Source organism: Oncorhynchus masou, unplaced genomic scaffold (genome assembly GCF_036934945.1).
Source record: "Oncorhynchus masou masou isolate Uvic2021 unplaced genomic scaffold, UVic_Omas_1.1 unplaced_scaffold_10913, whole genome shotgun sequence".
NCBI lineage: Eukaryota > Metazoa > Chordata > Actinopteri > Salmoniformes > Salmonidae > Oncorhynchus > Oncorhynchus masou.
The window spans coordinates 1-8,439 of record NW_027000631.1 but is presented as its reverse complement, the minus strand read 5'-3'; the positions used below and the strand labels follow the sequence as shown (position 1 = coordinate 8,439).

The window sequence follows — 8,439 nt, the reverse complement described above, 5'->3', positions numbered from 1 at the left end:
TCACTGTGTAGTATAGCCACTGTGCAGTATAGCCACTGTGTAGTATAATCACTGTGTAGTATAGCCACTGTGCAGTATAGCCACTGTGTAGTATAATCACTGTGCAGTATAGCCACCAGTGTAGTATAGCCACTGTGTAGTATAATCACTGTGTAGTATAGCCACTGTGTAGTATTGTCACTGTGTAGTATAGCCACTGTGTTGTATAGCCACGGTGTAGTATTGTCACTATGTAGTATAGCATAGCCACTGTGTAGTATTGTCACTGTGTAGTATAATCACTGTGCAGTATAGCCACTGTGTAGTATAGCATAGCCACTGTGTAGTATAGCCACTGTGTTGTATAGCCACGGTGTAGTATAGCCACTGTGTTGTATAGCCACTGTGTTGTATAGCCACTATGTAGTATAGCCACTGTGTAGTATAGCCACTGTGTAGTATAGCCACTGTGTAGTATAGCCATTGTGTAGTGCATAGCCACAGTGTAGTATAGCCACTGTGTAGTATAACCACTGTGTAGTATAGCCACCAGGTAGTATAGCCATTGTGTAGTATAGCCACCAGGTATTGTCATTGTGTAGTATAGCCACTGGGTAATATTACACTGTGTAGTATACACTGTGTAGTATAGCCAATTGTGTAGTATAGCCACTGTGTAGTATAGCCACTGTGTAGTATAACATTGTGCAGTATAGCCACTGTGTAGTATAGCATAGCCACTGTGTAGTATAGCCACCAGGTAGTATAGCCACTGTGTAGTATAGCCACTGTAGTATAGCCACTGTGTAGTATAGCCACTCGTGTAGTATAGTCACTGTGTAGTATAGCCACTGTGTAGTATAGCCACTGTGTAGTATAGCCACTGTGTAGTATAGCCACTGTGTAGTATAGCCACTGTGTAGTATAGCCACTGTGTAGTATAGCCACTGTGTAGTATAGTCACTGTGTAGTATAGCCACTGTGTAGCATAGCCACTGTGTAGTATAGCCACTGTGTAGTATAGCCACTGTGTTGTATAGCCACGGTGTAGTATTGTCACTATGTAGTATAGCATAGCCACTGTGTAGTATTGTCACTGTGTAGTATAATCACTGTGCAGTATAGCCACTGTGTAGTATAGCATAGCCACTGTGTAGTATAGCCACTGTGTTGTATAGCCACGGTGTAGTATAGCCACTGTGTTGTATAGCCACTGTGTTGTATAGCCACTATGTAGTATAGCCACTGTGTAGTATAGCCACTGTGTAGTATAGCCACTGTGTAGTATAGCCATTGTGTAGTATAGCCACAGTGTAGTATAGCCACTGTGTAGTATAACCACTGTGTAGTATAGCCACTGTGTAGTATAGCCATTGTGTAGTATAGCCACTGTGTAGTATTGCCACTGTGTAGTATAGCCACTGTGTAGTATAGCCACTGTGTAGTATAGCCACGGTGTAGTATAGCCACGGTGTAGTATAGCCACTGTGTAGTATAGCCATTGTGTAGTATAGCCACTGTGTAGTATAGCCACTGTGTAGTATAGCCACTGTGTAGTATAGCCACTGTGTAGTATAGCCACTGTGTAGTATAGTCACTGTGTAGTATAGCCACTGTGTAGTATAGCCACTGTGTAGTATAGCCACTGTGTAGTATAGCCACTGTGTAGTATTGCCACTGTGTAGTATAGCCACTGTGTAGTATAGCCACTGTGTAGTATAGTCACTGTGTAGTATAGCCACTGTGTAGCATAGCCACTGTGTAGTATAGCCACTGTGTAGTATAGCCACGGTGTAGTATAGCCACTGTGGGTAATATAGCCACTGTGTAGTATAGCCACTGTGTAGTATAGCCACTGTGTAGTATAGTCACTGTACTGTCATGCAACAACTATATCTTTGTGGCCTTTAAAGTCTAATCTGACTAGCAATCTCAGCAATTATGAAACTGTAGTCTGATAGAATGCAGTTTCTTCACAAATGGTATACATACTGTATATAGTCATTGTCTGATGAAAACCTTGTAACTACATGTTTTGCCAATTTAAATAGTTTTACATTTATTGAAAGTGGTATCTAACCTCAATGTACTCTGAACATTTCATGTCTTTAGAATCAAGAACATTCAAAATAGCTTCTAAAATTGTCATAATTCTATATTCTTGATGGAAAACATGTTTTTTCTTGTCTTTTCTCTTTGAAAAGTTGATGTTTTGGCGATTGAATGTTTGAGTCAGACTGTGATGATATGAGCTGCAGTAGCAGCAGAGCATCCTGGTTAAAAACCACCTGATGAAGGTAACACTCTGTTTCACTTCACAAGGAATAGTAAAGATGAGCGCAGCAGTCAGTCTGCTTTCACCCAGTAGGAGCAGAGCATCTTACCTCATGAAAGAAGGCTGAAGCAAGGAACACTGCTGATTGGCAGAGCCACTTACTGACTCCACTCAGCAGGGGCTTGTAGAAGTGGCTTTGAGAGAGAGAGAGCAACACAGGAGGAAGCATATCAAACACCTCATGGCAGCTACCAGCACACAAATCCCCAATACATCCTCAATACATTTCTGCTCAGTATCAACCTCCATTCCACTGATTCCGTACCATTGAATCATTTATAGGATCTCAATGTTAACATACAGTATACTATGTATAGAATACATTGCATCTGCTCACCGAAGGCACCATTTGTACTGGAATATTCCAGTTTTGCCAAAAGTATGTGATGGTCTCAGAGTTCCTGCAAGAAAGGGAAAGGTCTCTAGTCATGTGAAGTGATGTATTTTACAGTGGTACATGCTATTGATATTTAACCTGAGTACATCTCAAATGATGACTTCTCCCTCTTAGTAACATACTGGCAATAAACAATGGAACATAAGAAAACAGACCGTGTTCATTTCACCTACCACCAGTCTCTGTAAAACTCTCGGTCTCCAAATTGCAGGGAGCTCAGCAATAAAGTTCAAGGACTATGGAAGAACCAGTAGAAGAATATCAACCAGAGAAGATGATTGGGCACCTGATGGGAGAGAGACGACAGGGGAATAATACTGTGTCCAGGACAACAGAAACCAACAGTAGAACAACGGAACGGCCCAATACAATGTTTATGTCATATCTCTCAAGGCCCAAGGTTACTATCAACCATGTTACCATGAGCGCATTACCCCGGTGTTCTCTTGTGTACTCACGGCTAGTCTGAGTAGACGCTCCATCATCATAGGCAGGTCCATATCCTACAGAATCAGGATCAATGAAGAAAGACAGATTGTATTGATAGAGAAAAATAGTCAAAAATGCTTTAAATGTAAATCATAAATGTACCAGTAATCCTACTTTACCTCCAATGGCTTCATAGAACTCTGAATAATGGGTATCATCCACTGGAGGCAAATAAGAGACCGATGAGGTGAACAGCACAAATCATACATAAAATGAGGTGCTTATTCTCAATAAATACATGTAGTCACTATACATAAGTCAATGTCAGGAGAAAACATACCTGCTGTGTTAATCCCACCAATAACTGGGTGAAGAACAGCTGGGAAGACAGATGATTTGTTTACTTAGCATTTCTCCTCTAAATCAAGCTAAGATACTTTTGTGTGTGTGTGTGTGTGTGTGTGTGTGTGTGTGTGTGTGTGTGTGTGTGTGTGTGTGTGTGTGTGTGTGTGTGTGTGTGTGTGTGTGTGTGTGTGTGTGTGTGTGTGTGTGTGTGTGTGTGTGTGTGTGTGTGTGTGTGTGTGTGTGTGTGTGTGTGTGTGTGTGTGTGTGTGTGTGTGAAAAACGCTGTCTGTCTTTTATCTTTGGATAAGTCTTGGGACCAGAGTGCACATCTCCACAGTCGACCAATAACCAAGCTAATCTTCTAATGGAGGTTCAGAGAAATTCACAATGGAACTTGACATTGTTAAATAAGATACTTCTATTTGTTCTATCCATGTTTGCTGTAGATGACTGTGTCAGATCGTATTGAAGAGAACAGATCTGATGTTTGCTGTAGATGACTGTGTCATATTGTATTGAGGAGAATAGATCTGATGTTTCTGTATCTCTGTAATGTGCTCCTTCACATGGGGCTAAACAGGAAGTTGTACATCTTCTTTTATACCCATAGCACAACATTGGGAAATAACCGTTAGGACAAAGCCGTGATAACATCAACTGTTCAATCTAGTTCACAGAGTATAAAGCAGCGTATTAACAAAACCAATGCAGAAAAGGGTGATTGGGGACAGAACTCACCATCTCAAAAAGCCTTCCTTAGCAGGAAGCTCATTCGGATCCGTGGAGACCGGGGGAAGTTTAATTCATAGCAGAGGGTTGGTGCAAACACAAAATAATACAAATCTAAAAACACAACAGAGATTAGAAAGAAAGAGGAGAGTGAGATAAATTAGAAAGAGAGAGACAGGAGAGAGAGAAAGAGAGAGGGGAGAGAGAGAAAGAGAAAAAGAGAGAGGGGAGAGAGAGAGGAGAGAGAGAAAGAGAAAAAGAGAGAGGGGAGAGAGAGTGAGAGCAAGAGGAGAGAAACAGAGAGTATTATTATAGTCTGATATAGCTCCAGTAGCAGGCTACAGCAGGATAGGTCGAGGCAGCAGTGATAAGAGTGGGGTCTGCTACAGCAGGATAGGCTGAGGCAGCAGTGATAAGAGTGGGGTCTGCTATAGCAGGATAGGTTGAGGCAGCAGTGATAAGAGTGGGGTCTGCTACAGCAGGATAGGTTGAGGCAGCAGTGATAAGAGTGGGGTCTGCTACAGCAGGATAGGTTGAGGCAGCAGTGATAAGAGTGGGGTCTGCTATAGCAGGATAGGTTGAGGCAGCAGTGATAAGAGGGGGTCTGCTACAGCAGGATAGGTTGAGGCAGCAGTGATAAGAGTGGGTCTGCTATAGCAGGATAGGTTGAGGCAGCAGTAATAAGAGTGGGGTCTGCTACAGCAGGATAGGTTGAGGCAGCAGTGATAAGAGTGGGGTCTGCTATAGCAGGATAGGTTGAGGCAGCAGTGATAAGAGTGGGGTCTGCTGGCAGGATAGGTTGAGGCAGCAGTGATAAGAGTGGGGTCTGCTGGCAGGATAGGCTGAGGCAGCAGTGATAAGAGTGGGGTCTGCTACAGCAGGACCTGGGTTCAAATACATGCATTTGACAATTTGTTATTTAAATAGGTTCTGTGTATTTGAGTATTTTCAAACACAGCCGAAAACAAGTACTTAAAACAAATATTTTAATGGTTATTTGTAAAAACCAAATAGTCGACCAAATCGTATTTTAAAGTATTTTCTAATACTATTTCAGATTATATTTTCAAAAACATGGGTTAAATGCATGGGAGTGTATTTGAGTATCTCCAAATATATTCAAATACTTGTTTTTTCAAATAAAAGTTATCTGAATACTTGTTTTGAAACGTTATTGAAATACCTGAAATTGTATTTGAGCCCAGGTCTTGGTCTACCTGGGATGGAATGTCCAATCTCTACTGACCTCTGAATGTGACATTTCCAGGATAGGAGACCTGATAATCCTGTCCACTTTCCCCAGACCGCGGTATAGAGGAACCTGTAGAGGAGAGTACTAGCCATGTTAAGTCAGCAATTAAACATGTATGATTCTCACAGTCACAATCACTCTACTTAGAGAACAGCTTCTTGTGTACAGTCAACCAGCAGGTGGCAGTGCAGCAGTTAAGGAGCGATGTGGATTGTAGTATTATGTGTGTGTTAATGTTTATGTGTACATTTTCACCAACAGGAAAACGGTTTCCATTAAGGGTACATATACAAACACTCAGCATCGCCGCCTATAAAAAATTAGGTCACATCTGCCATGGAGGCGAGTCAGAAATCTCATTAAGCCCTTTATTAGTAGTCAAAGGTCAGTGTAGAACCCAGGTGACACAAACTCTCTAGACAAAGCAACTCTGGGAGTCAAAGGTTAATGAACCCAGGTGCCAAAACTCTAGACAAAGCAACACTGGGAGTCAAAGGTCAACGTAAACCCAGGTGACACAAACTCTCTAGACAAAGCAACTCTGGGAGTCAAAGGTCAATGTAGAACCCAGGTGACACAAACTCTCTAGACAAATAAACTCTGGGAGTCAAAGGTAGAACCCAGGTGACATCTCTAGACAAAGCAACTCTGGGAGTCAAAGTGAGAACCCAGGTGACACAAACTCTCTCAACTCTGGGAGTCAGCGTCAAGCAGGTGACACAAACTCTCTAGACAAAGCAACTCTGGGAGTCAAAGTTCAATGTAGAACCCAGGTGACACAAACTCTCTAGATCAACTCTGGGAGTCAAAGGTCAACCCCAGGTGACACAAACTCTCTAGACAAAGCAACTCTGGGAGTCAAAGGTCAATGTAGAACCCAGGTGACACAAACTCCTCAGACAAAGCAACTCTGGGAGTCAAAGGTTAATGTAGAACCCAGGTGACACAAACTCTGGAGAAAACACAACTATGGGAGTCGTCACAGTAGGGCTTATAGGATGAGGGTTACTAGTTATTTTTCAAATACTTGATTGCCTGGCAATGGATAAAAGGAATTGTCCCAAAAGTACATACTCCGCCCATCTGGCAGTCGAGGCAGACTCAATCTAATATAAAGTATTTGAAAATCTCCCTCACACCGCACAAACTTCAAGAACAGACATATCAGTAAAATCCGAAGCAGTGAAGCCCAGAAAGTGTGAGCAGTATAAATAGCAAAAGCAGTACATTAGAAATAATTAAAGTAGTAGCAGTGTTGTTGTTAGCCAGTTGCTGGTAGGGGGCATAGAGGACAGTGGAGACTGAGGACTTACATGAGAGGGAGCGAGCCAGGCTACGGGCTTTAGCACGGGGCATAGAGGACTGTGGAGACTGAGGACTTACATGAGAGGGAGCGGGCCAGGCTACGGGCTTTAGCACGGGGCATAGAGGACTGTGGAGACTGAGGACTTACATGAGAGGGAGCGGGCCAGGCTGGGCTTTAGCACGGGGCATAGAGGACTGTGGAGACTGAGGACTTACATGAGAGGGAGCGGGCCAGGCTACGGGCTTTAGCACGGGGCATAGAGGACTGTGGAGACTGAGGACTTACATGAGAGGGACCGGGCCAGGCTACGGGCTTAAGCAAGGGGCATAGAGGACTGTGAAGACTGAGGACTTACATGAGAGGGAGCGGGCCAGGCGCGGGCTTTAGCACGGGGCATAGAGGACTGTGGAGACTGAGGGACTTACATGAGAGGGACCGGGCCAGGCTACAGGCTTTAGCATGGGGCATAGAGGACTGTGGAGACTGAGGACTTACATGAGAGGGAGCGGGCCAGGCTACGGGCTTTAGCACGGGGCATAGTGGACTGTGGAGACTGAGGACTTACATGAGAGGGACCGGGCCAGGCTACGGGCTTTAGCACGGAGCATAGGGGACTGTGGAGACTGAGGACTTACATGAGAGGAGGCGAGCCGGGCTACGGGCTTTAGCACGGGGCATAGAGGACTGTGGAGACTGAGGACTTACATGAGAGGACTGGGCCAGGCTACGGGCTTGCTTGCGGGGCATAGAGGACTGTGGAGACTGAGGACTTACATGAGAGGAGCGGGCCAGGCTACGGGCTTTAGCACGGGGCATAAGAAAGGAGACTGTGGAGACTGAGGACTTACATGAGAGGGAGAGGCGGGCCCAGGCTACGGGCTTTAGCACGGGGGCATAGTGGACTGTGGAGACTGAGGACTTACATGAGAGGGAGGGACACGGGCCAGGCTGCGGGCTTTAGCACGGGGGCATGAGGACTGTGGAGACTGAGGACTTACATGAGAGGGACCGGGCCAGGCTACGGGCTTTAGCATGGGGCATAGAGGACTGTGGAGACTGAGGACTTACATGAGAGGGAGCGGGCCAGGCTACGGGCTTTAGCACGGGGCATAGAGGACTGTGGAGACTAGGGACCCACATGAGAGGGGAGCGGAGCCAGGCTACGGGCTTTAGCATGGGGCATAGAGGACTGTGGAGACTGAGGACTTACATGAGAGGGACCGGGCCAGGCTACGGGCTTTAGCACGGGGCATAGAGGACTGTGGAGACTGAGGACTTACATGAGAGGGACCGGGCCAGGCTACGGGCTTTAGCATCGGGGCATAGAGGACTGTGGAGACTGAGGACTTACATGAGAGGGACCGGGCCAGGCTACGGGCTTTAGCACGGGGCATAGAGGACTGTGGAGACTGAGGACTTACATGAGAGGGACCGGGCCAGGCTACGGGCTTTAGCATGGCGCATAGAGGACTGTGGAGACTGAGGACTTACATGAGAGGGAGCCGGGCCAGGCTACGGGCTTTAGCACGGGGCATAGAGGACTGTGGAGACTGAGGACTTACATGAGAGGGACCGGGCCAGGCTACGGGCTTTAGCATGGGGCATAGAGGACTGTGGAGACTGAGGACGTACATGAGAGGGACCGGGCCAGGCTACGGGCTTTAGCA

At 45.6% G+C, this 8,439-nt stretch overlaps 1 pseudogene; it reads right to left on the bottom strand.

The window, feature by feature from the left end:
* Nucleotides 1-2,651: 2,651 nt before the first annotated feature.
* On the bottom strand, nucleotides 2,652-8,230 carry LOC135529099 (diacylglycerol O-acyltransferase 1-like; annotated as a pseudogene).
* Nucleotides 8,231-8,439: the final 209 nt, after the last annotated feature.